This window comes from Prionailurus viverrinus, chromosome E3, assembly GCF_022837055.1.
Source record: "Prionailurus viverrinus isolate Anna chromosome E3, UM_Priviv_1.0, whole genome shotgun sequence".
NCBI classification, from domain to species: Eukaryota; Metazoa; Chordata; class Mammalia; order Carnivora; family Felidae; genus Prionailurus; species Prionailurus viverrinus.
Genome location: NC_062576.1, coordinates 38212550 through 38222839, shown reverse-complemented (window position 1 = coordinate 38222839; position 10290 = coordinate 38212550). Strand labels below are relative to the sequence as shown.

Sequence of the window (10290 nt, the reverse complement as noted above, 5' to 3'; positions counted from 1 at the left end):
AGAGCCGGAGACACAGAATGCAAAGCAGGCTCCAGACTCCCAGCTGTCAGCACAGAGCCTGACATGGGCCACCCAGGTGCCCCTTAAGTTGGGTTTTGATAGCTAAGGAATGTATAATGCGTTTATGCATCTCATAAAAAAATGCAAATGGTACAGATAAACCACAAGTGGCCCTCGACCTCCCTCTGTCATTCTAGTGTGTAAATCTTCCTGGCTTTTGGATGCATTTAGATACCTAAACATGAACGTGTGGAAAGAACATTTTGTAGTTAAAAAAAAAAACAAAAAACTTAAAAGAGATCATATTGGATATGTTTTCCCCCAATTTTATTGTGAAAATATGTAGACATATAGAAAAGTTGAAATAACTGTATAATGAACACCCATACAAATACCACCCACATTCTACAATTCTAAGCATTTTGCTAATATTTATCCGTAAGACACCTATTATTCATCAACTTTCTTATTTTTTGATATATTTCAAGTAGATTGCAGACATCAGTGCTCTTCACCCTTAAACAGTTCACATACACACTAGAGTTCAATGCATTTTTTTAGGTTAAATTTACACACTATCAAATGTTATTTTTGTATTTTCGTACATCTGGCTTTTCCTTTCTGCTGAACATCCTAAGGTGGTCTCTGCCCTTCCCTTTTTAACGGAGGCACATCTTCGTTGAACAGATGTCCCCCTGTCAATCCCCACCCCATCTTCCTTCAAACAACGTTAAGATGGTTTCCAGATTTTCACCCAAATGGCGCATGCATCCCTTTACATGGTGCAACGACCTTCGTTGTTGCGTCTCTTTGGGTTCTTGCACGCGTTGCTCTCCAATAGCTACCGAGAAGTGGAATTGTTTGAGCACAGAGAAGACCCATTCTAAACTCTAACAGATCTCAATAAATTGTCTCCCGTTCCCCAGTAACTCCCACGAACACCGCATATTGCGCACATCTTTGTCAACAGCTGACTGCACCGGTCATTTAATCTGCAGCCAGCCCGAAAGGTAAGGAAATGACGAGAAGCCAGTGTGGCTGGAACAGAAAGGGCAAGGTTGGAGTCCAGAGGGAGAGGAGCCTGGAAGGTGGTGACACCGGGCATGGAAAGCATGTACCCCGGATCGTCGTCATTAACACCTGCTCTTATCAATGAACTCTCTCGGGAGGGCCCCGATACCCTGGCAGCCGCGGGCCCCGCGAGAAGGGACGCGTGTCCGCCGCAGGGGCGTGTCCTCTGCAGGGCCCGCCCCCTCTGCGTGCGCACGTCGGGCCGCACTCGCGCCGCCCGCTTGGCTGCGGCGGCCGCGGCGCCTCAGGGAGTAGGTGACTGACGCGCGGACGCTGGGACCTACCGACGGCGGAGCGGACCCGCGGCGGGTGAGTGGCTGGCGCCCTTTCCGGCTTTTTTTCGGGCTCCTCAGAGAGTCTAGCCGCCCGAGCTTTCGGGAGCTGGGCCAGGCCGAACGCGGCACTCCGCGTCTCCGGCGCCGTCCTGAGGGAGACCCAGTGGGCCGGGGCGGGGGGCGGCCGGAAGCGGGGTGAGAGGGAAGAGGGCTGGGCTGGGGGTCCCCGCTTCCTGCGCGTCGTTTGGGAGGGCCGGGGAGGCCGAACGGCCGGTCAGCGTTGGTCCCCGTTGGGCCCAGCCCCTCGCGGCGTCACGAGTGCGTTGGGCGAGGTGACCCCAGGGGTGCCGCGTGTGGACTGGGTGTCCCCGGCGGAGGTTGCAGCCTTCGTCCGCAGTGGGCCCGCCGGGACCCGGGCCTGGCCGGGCGCCGGAGATCCGTGTCCCGCGTGGCGGCTGCTGCGGGCTCTGCCCTTCCTCCTGACTCACCTCACTCGGAAGGGCGCATTGAGTCACTGTCATGACTTCATGGGTGACCCGCGGCCGCCAAGCGATCGGGAGGGATCCACGCCCGGGGCAGCCGGTTAGTCTGGGCAGGGAGTTTACCGGTCACCTCGTCGGCGCGGTGATGTAGGTGTATTGATTGCCTGCAGTTGCCAGGAACGCCTTGCACGGTCTTTGCAGGAGGATGTCTGCCCGTGTGTCATGCTATTTAAATGGATTCTGAGGAGGGGCGCCTGGGTGGCTCAGTCGTTTGAGCATCTGTCTCACTCTTGATTTTGGCTCAGGTCACCTGGCGGTTTGTGGGTTCCAGCCCCGCATGGGGCTCTGTGCTGGTGGTGCAGAGCCTGCTTGGGCTGCCCTCTCACCCCCTGTCTCTTTCTCTCGGAATAAATGAATAGACTTGGGGTGAAAAAAAAGGATTCTGATGAACCTGTTGTTGTGGCCGGTGGCTGTTCTTGTTCACGGCTCTGTGAACCAGACAAGGCAGGATGGGATTGGGGGACAGCCCCGTATAAGGCTCTGCTGTTTACTGTCATCCCCTTCCAAAACCTTGCGAATTGATAGGTTTTTCACTTATAAAATGGAATTAGTGATGAAACTGGTTAAGTGACTTCACTTGCATCGCACAACTGACACGATGCCACACATGGTCTTGATCCTGGCCGTCTTGCCTACAAGATCTGACGCTCTTTCCTAAATAGTGTTGTAGAGGTTGGGTTATGTCATTTAAACTCTTGTCCCTCTCCCTGTTAACTGTCAGTCCAAGTAGAAGGAAAGAGGAGCTTAGTGGTTTTGTGTATTTGAGTTTCTGGTATGGTGTTACTGTGTTTTTTTGTTTGTTTGTTTTGTTTTGTTCTAATATTTATTTAGTTTTGAGAGAGAGAGAGAGAGCACGCCTCGAGAAAGCGTGAGAGGAGGAAGGGCAGAGAGACAGGGGGACAGAAGATCCCAAGCAGGCTCAGCACTGACAGCAGTGAGCTCCACATGTGGGGCTTGAACTCCCCAACCGTGAGATCATGACCTGAATGGAAGTCAGACACTCAAGTGACTGAGCCACTCAGACGCCCCAACCAGTGTGTTTCGATTAAAATTTTAGCTCCAGTAATAAAAATGTTAGTTTTTCTTTTGCAAGGAGTGGATTAAAGAATACACATTAGTAAATCTATGCTTTATTCTTTAAAAAAATTAAAAAAAAATTTTTTTAATTTGTTTTTGAGAGAGAGATGGAGCGAGTCAGAGAGGGACAGAGAGAGAGGGAGAGGGAGAATCCCAAGCAGGCTCTGCACTGTCAGCACAGAGCTGGATGTGGGGCCTGAACCCATGAACCGTGAGACCATGACCTGAGCCGAAATCAAGAGTCAGACACTTAACCAAGCCACCCAGGCGCCCCTAAAAAAAAATTTTTTTTAACATTTATTCACTTCTGAGAGACACAGAGAGAGCGCTAATGGGGGAGGGGCAGAGAGAGAGGGAGACAGAGAATCCGAAGCAGGCTCCAGGCTCTGAGCTGCCAGCACAGAGCACAACGTGGGGCTCGAACCCAGGAACCATGAGATCACAACCCTAGCTGAAGTCGGACACTCAACCGACTAAGCCACCCAGGCACCCCTATATATGCTTTATTTAGGATCTTTTCTTGCTTTCTTTTATTTTTTAATTTTTTTTAATGTTTACTCTTGAGAGAGAGAGCGCGCGCACATGCGAGCGTGAGCGGGGGAGGGGCAGAGAGAGAGAGAGACACAGAATCCGAAGCAGGCTCCAGGCTCCGAGCCATCAGCACAGAGCACGATGTGGGGCTCGAATCCACAAACTGTGAGATCATGACCTGAGCCGAAACCAGACGCTTAACTGACTGAGCCACCCAGGGGTGTGTGTGTGTGTGTGTGTGTGTGTGTGTGTGTGTGTGTGCGCGCGCGCGCGCGCATGTCCGTCCGTCTGTCCTTCCTTCCTTCCTCTCCCTCTCCCCCTCTCTCTCTCTCCTTGTCTCTTTCTTTCTCTCTCTCTCTCTCTCTCTCTCTCCCTCAAAATCATCACAAGACAAAACATCACAAGCTTTCCAGAAGCTCATAGCTCATTTGGGCATTTAAAAGTTTACGTGGTGACATTGGAAAAACTTTCAAATACAGTACCTTTAAGGCGAAACACTGGTGAGGGTGTGGAAATTAGAGGGGCCTTGGAAACACTCACTAAATAACCCCATTTAACTGGGAATGTGAGGAGGAAAATCTGTGGTTCTCTTTTTGTCTTAGTTGCTTTGCGTTTTTCTATTGCTTGGGCCAGTAAGGTGAGATGCTGTGTTACCAGAGTCAGGAGTAGGAGCTACCCTAGAAATGACATTGCCTCAGGAGAAGATGGCATTCATTGCCTTTAGCTAGCCCTTTATTAAGTCTGTTGAAATGTATAACTGGACAGCTGGGGCCTTTGGGCTACCTTGATTTTTTTGGTTTCCCTTTTTTTTTTTTTTTAATGTTTATTTATTTTGAGGAGAGTAGGAGCAGAGAGTGAGGGAGAGAGAGAATCCCAAGCTGGGCTCCACAATGTGGAGATCATGACCTGAGCCAAAATCCAGAGTCAAACGCTTAACCGACGGAGCCACTCAGGTGCCCCTGGTTTCCTTCTATAGCTGACTCTCTTCATAGGACAGTTGAACTCTGCATCAGTATTGTACCAAAAACTAGAATATCACTCCTTCAGGAGAAAGATACTTTTGAAAATTGGAATTGTGGGGGCACCTGGGTGGCTCAGTCGGTTGGGCGTCCGACTTCAGCCAGGTCACGATCTCGCGGTCCGTGAGTTCGAGCCCCGTGTCGGGCTCTGAGCTGATGGCTCGGAGCCTGGAGCCTGCTTCCAATTCTGTGTCTCCCTCTCTCTCTGCCCCTCCCCCGTTCATGCTCTGTCTCTCTCTGTCTCAAAAATAAACGTTAAAAAAAAAAAATTAAAAAAAAAAAGAAAATTGGAATTGTGTATTTATAATAAGTTTAGAATTCAGCTTGTAACTCCTTGAAGAGAAAAGAGATGAAAAATTATAAATTACCTACTGGTATGTTATTGGCCACAGTTAACTAGAAAGTTATAAATAGACATTTAATGCAATTTTTTTTTTTTTTTGGTAAAGATTTTATTTTTAAGTTATCTTTACACCCATTGTCGGGCTGGAACTCACAGCCCCGAGATAAAGAGTGCTCGCTCTTGCAACTGAGCCAGCTGGACGCCCCCCAATATTTTTTTCTTACAGTAGTCAATGAGAGAATTAAGAGCTCTAGATCACATCTTCTTTTGTGTTCAACACAGTGTGAGTTATGTGCTTTTTAACTAAATGTATTGTGTCTGTTAGGTTTGTGCAAAAACATAAGATGAAAGCTTTGTCTTTTGTAATCTGAATAATTTTTCAGGATATTTTTGCAGTACTGAGAAGCAGTGCCACTAGTGATTAGTTTTTGGGAAGGAGGGAAAAGTAGGAAGGGAGAGATGGAGGAAGGAAGAGAGGGAGAGAGAGAGAGAGAGGAGGAGGAGGAGGAGGGAAAGGAGGAAGGGAGGGGGAATTTTTAATTGGAACAGTTAATTGATTGTACCAATGTCTTTCCTTTTTTTTTAAATGCTGGAAGATATTTCACTCTGGTGATCACTCAGGTGCCCTGTAATATTGTTCACCGTATGGTTTACTTTTTTTTTTTTTTTAATTTTTTTAATGTTTATTTATTTTTGAGAAAGAGAAACAGAGTGCGAGTGTAGGAGGGACAGAGAGAGGGAGACACAGAATCCAAAGCAGGCTCCAGGCTCTGAGTTATCAGCACAGAGCCTGACGCAGGGCCCAAAGTCACGAACCCTGAGATCATGACCTGAGCCGAAATCAGACGCTTAACCCACTGAGCCACCCAGGCGTCCCTGGTTTACTTCTTTATATTGACTGAGTTTATTTACCATGAGATGTCTCACATTGTATTACACATTTTAAAGCCAACTAACAAGGCAGCTAGGTCCCTCAGAAATTTCGTTTCTAAATTTCTAATAAATTTGACACACAGTGTTGAACTACAGCAGCCCATAGCTGATGATCTGGCCTAGGAACGTTATGTGTATTTATGAATATGCGGTTACATTTATTTATATATATTGCAAGAAATCTTTTCTGAATGACCATTGTCTTTCCATTTAAGAGTAACACTGTTTATTGGAGTTCACTATAGATAATTTAAAGGTGTACACCTATTGTAAAGGGAATCCATTTACAAACAGCCCATCAGAGAACTACATCCAAATCGCAATCATGGAGTACTGAAATGGAGCCAACAATGCTTTCTGGGTCGTCATATCAACGCATCTGTATTCAGACCTTGCAAGGCAATATTCTAAACTCTGAACTCAGCATTTCAAAATAGCAATTAAATTCATAAGGCTCTTATCAGTGAACAGGTTTTTTCTTATTGCTTTGATATAATTTTCAAAGGCTTTTTTATCAAACATGGCTTTGTCTTTGTGATAGATTTCTTTAAGCAGATATTGTAATAGTTATCCAAGAGTTGTCTAGTCCATTTGTGGAGTAGGATTTTCATCAGAGTGCATGCATTCTTGCTGTTAAATGATGTGATGTTGAGGAAGGTTCTTTTTTCAAATGTGTGCTTGAATGCCTCACTCTATGAACATACACAGATAGACTGACTTTTTGTTTGTACTTCAGAGTGGTTGAATTGTTGGGGTGCCTGGCTAGCTCAGTCAGTAGAGCACACAATTCTTGATCTTGGGGTTGTGAGCTCCAGGCCCATGTTGGGCTTAGAGCTTACTTAAAGAAAAAAAAAAGTGATTGAATTGTTAAGCACAAAATTAAGCTAATCAATTGGTAACAATCTTTTTCACTCACAGCTGTTCAAAATTAGACAATTTTGTTTTGCATGTACATGTATGTATCCAAATACATACATATTCATTTGTATTAGAGTGAAAAATAAATGGTTTGTTTCTCCCAAAAAAGGAAGTTGTGATGATATATTTTTGACCATGAGAAAAACATTTAAATCATTTGAGCTGCAGTTTTTGTGTCTGAAAAATGGGGTTAATACTTAATGAAGTTAAAGTTAATATGTTAAAATACCTTTTGTGCCTTGAATGCTGCTTATGGAATCTAGGGCAGGGGTTTTCACACTTTTCTATTTGGGTAAGTTTGGGGGCCCGGGAATCTGTGCTTTTTAAGGTTTTTCATGTGATTCTTGTTTAGGGCCACCTGTCACAAACACAGGCTGGACAGAAGTGGGAATGGACTGGCAAGAGGGTAGAGAAGTAAGTGAATGGGGTACATGAGGAAGGGGACAGCAGAAGAGGAAAGAAAGGGCTAATTGTTGCCTGGCGATAACTGCTGTCAGCTTGTATGCCAGAGGCCAAGCAAGTAGTCTCTTCTCTCTGTTTAGGGGAAAAATTAATTTTTGTCACACGAACAGATTTGTTTCTTTCCCAGGAGTATCATAGGCCTAATTATTGTCATAGTTCTCAGTAACTTTAAAAGGGCTTTGGAGAAGAATGGCATAACAGAGACAGGTAACTCGCACCCTGCGTGCCTGACTTTTTCTAAGTACTCCCAGTGTCCTGCCTTTCTCCTGATGAGCTTTCTCAGTCTCAGAAGACTCAAGTTTCACGGTCTTGTTCTGTGGGTCAATGCCACAATTACCTGAGGGCTGTGGGAAGACACTGGCATGATTTAAACAATCTGCCATTATGTTTTTGCTAACCCGATTGATTGGCCTGCCTCATCACTTGCTATGATGGGCAGATTTTTTATGCCAAACACTGGGACCCATAGTCTGACCATACAGGTGCACTAAGGTACTAAAGGAACTGATGAGACAGGATATTTGATTTGAAGCAGAACTGTCCTGGAAAATGTGGAACATAAGGTTCAGGGTTTTTGGGTTTTTTTTGTTTGTTTGTTTGTTTTGTTTTTTGAGAGAGAGAGCTCAAGTTGGGGAGGAGCAGAGAGAGGGAGGGAGGGAGAGAGAGCGAATTCCAAGCAGACTCAGCACTGTCAGTGCAGAGCCCAATGCTGGGCTCTAATTCATGAAACATGAGATCATGGCGTGAGCCGAAGTCAGACACTTGACAGACTTAGCCACCCTTAGGCTCCGCCTAAGGCTCAGTCTTTAGCACTGTTGTCTGCACTGTACAATTAATGTTTATACTGTGGTACACCTTGTGTTATCTTCTTTCTCTTTCTTGATTGAAAGGTACTTAAAGTTCAAAACAGGGCCTTAAGGCCTCTTAAGGTCTTAAGTCACAGAGCCCATGAGCATTATAAATGTTTGGTGATGATGCTGTGGTGTGTCACTTGCCCAAGTGTAGCCATCCCCTTCCTTAGTTATTGGATCTGCTCTTCTCTATAGCAGGACCACTACACACTGCTGCAGAGGAGCTGTTGTCACCTGGAACTATTTCCAGGACAGGCTGGAGGAGGGTGGGCAGGTGAAGGGAAAGAATTGGTGAGCAGAGTTGTGTTTGGGTTGGGAGAGGAATCTAGGTAGTATTTGAAGGCAGTTGTAGTGAGTTGTCGTTGACCTTCACTCCCTTGGTTTTCCACAGGAAGGCAAGGGGAGAGTCAGGCTTTCTCTTTGTTTAGTAATAGGTATCTCACTAATTAGGAAATAACTTTTAAACATTTTTTTAGATTTTTTTTTTTATCTTCTGAGTAATCTCCACACCCAGTGTGGGTCTCAAACCCAAAACCCCGAGATCAAGAGTCACATGCTCCACCGACTGAGCCAGCCAGGAGCCCTTGGAAAGTAACTTTTAAAACACTCCATTCCTGTACCACACACTTGTGTTTTTGACAACCTCAGCAAAATTTACAGGTGTCTGTATTCAGTGTCATATTTGTCCTGCTTTTTGTGTTTGTGGAGTCATACTAGAGGACCTGAAAGGAGAAGAGGGGTTGATCAGGTTATTCTTTCTTGCTTTTATATTTGGCTTTTCCAGGGCATATGTCCGGTTTTAAAGAAGCTAACGTTCAGGTGCAAATGCCTAAGGTAGAAGGGCAAAGAAGCAGTGGCATCTGCCCCTTTGGCAGTATGTATTGCCTCTGTGGTGTACAGAGAATTGGCACTGAGGGGGTGTGCAAAACAGTAACAAACCCAGCATAGTCCTTGTTCACATGGAGTTGGCTGTCACCTTGGGGAGACTCAAAACTGTGTAAAATTGTAAGGTTTATGATAGTGCCTTGCACACGTATTTTGGGAGGTCAGGGAAGTGAAGGGCTGAGAAAGAGAAAAGACAGGAGAACTTGAACTGAACCCATTGGGGTTAGGTAAAAGAATTCGAACAGAAAAGAAGGGAACTAAAGAGAGGGGAAACCCCTCTTCAATAACTATTCATGGTTTCCTTAAAAACATTACTCACAAAGGGAATGTCTCTCATAAAGAGACTCTACTAGAGTAGGTATTCTTAACCTGAATTCTGGGTCCATAGGTAAACTTTAGGGGCTTGTGGTTGCTCTGGAATGGCATTGACCACATTTTTTATATGCATTTGTCCTGGAGGATTTGAAGCTGTCATCTGATTCTCAAAGGGATTTGCAACCAAAAAAGTTACTGATTTTTCTATTCTGGCAAATACCCTTCCTACCCATCTTTAGAAGTACATGTCTCTGAATTTCTGTCTTCAGATGAGGAAGTAGTTGGGTGGAAGATTAGAGACAGAAACCATAGGATTCCTTTGTAAACAAACAGACATTAACTAAATACCAACTGTCATGGGACTTGCAAGAGTGCACATGGAAAGGACAGTGAGTTCTCACTGGTTCCCAGGAACAGGGCAGCTAAGCACTCTCACTTTCTAGCGTGGTTGAGACTCCAAGTCTGGCCTCAGAGACCTTACAGTCAAGTGTAGCTGATACAGAGGTACAGTTAAGTAGGAGTATTGGGATGGAGTGAATTGAAGACACAGAAACCACAGGTTTTTGGGAAGGTCAAAATGTTTTCAAGAAGCTGATGGACTGTTGGAAACAAGGTGTGAAAGAGTATACAGAGCCCTGGCCCAGCAGTCAGAAAGCCATGGGCAGCTCTGAGAACAGTGGCTAATCCAGGGCCAGTTTCCTTCTGTTGCTTGGACACACACAACCTAAGAGACTGTCCAAGAGCCACTGTCACTTAGCACATGTAGCAGGAAATGGAAGCCGTCTGTTTCAAAGCAAGTAACCTAGTTGCCCTAGACCACAGCCGGCAAACTAGGCTGAGCTCAGAATTCCTAAGGGTGATGGAGGAGCTGAGCTCCTGAGTACCTGCCACCAAAGCCGCTACCAAGGCTTTATTTTTTTATTTATTTAAATTAAGTAAGCTCTGCGCCCAACGTGGGCTTTGAACTCATGACCTGGAAATCCGGAGTTGCATGGTCTACCTACCAAGCCAGCGAGGCACCCGGCACCACCACTTTAACTGTGGATGCTCCATTCACTATACAGTACT

General features: G+C 45.6%; 1 protein-coding gene across 3 annotated transcripts in view; it reads left to right on the top strand.

The window, feature by feature from the left end:
• Positions 1-941: 941 nt before the first annotated feature.
• The window catches only part of HMOX2 (heme oxygenase 2), a 29838-nt gene continuing 20489 nt past the window's right edge, over positions 942-10290 (top strand). The window contains exon 1 of one of the 3 annotated variants that reach the window (XM_047838220.1): positions 942-1010. The gene's annotated coding sequence lies outside the window, so the exon portion shown is untranslated. Of the gene's footprint in view, positions 1011-1263; positions 1381-10290 lie in introns of those variants that run through there. The other 2 variants (XM_047838219.1, XM_047838218.1) reach the window with 2 other exon arrangements.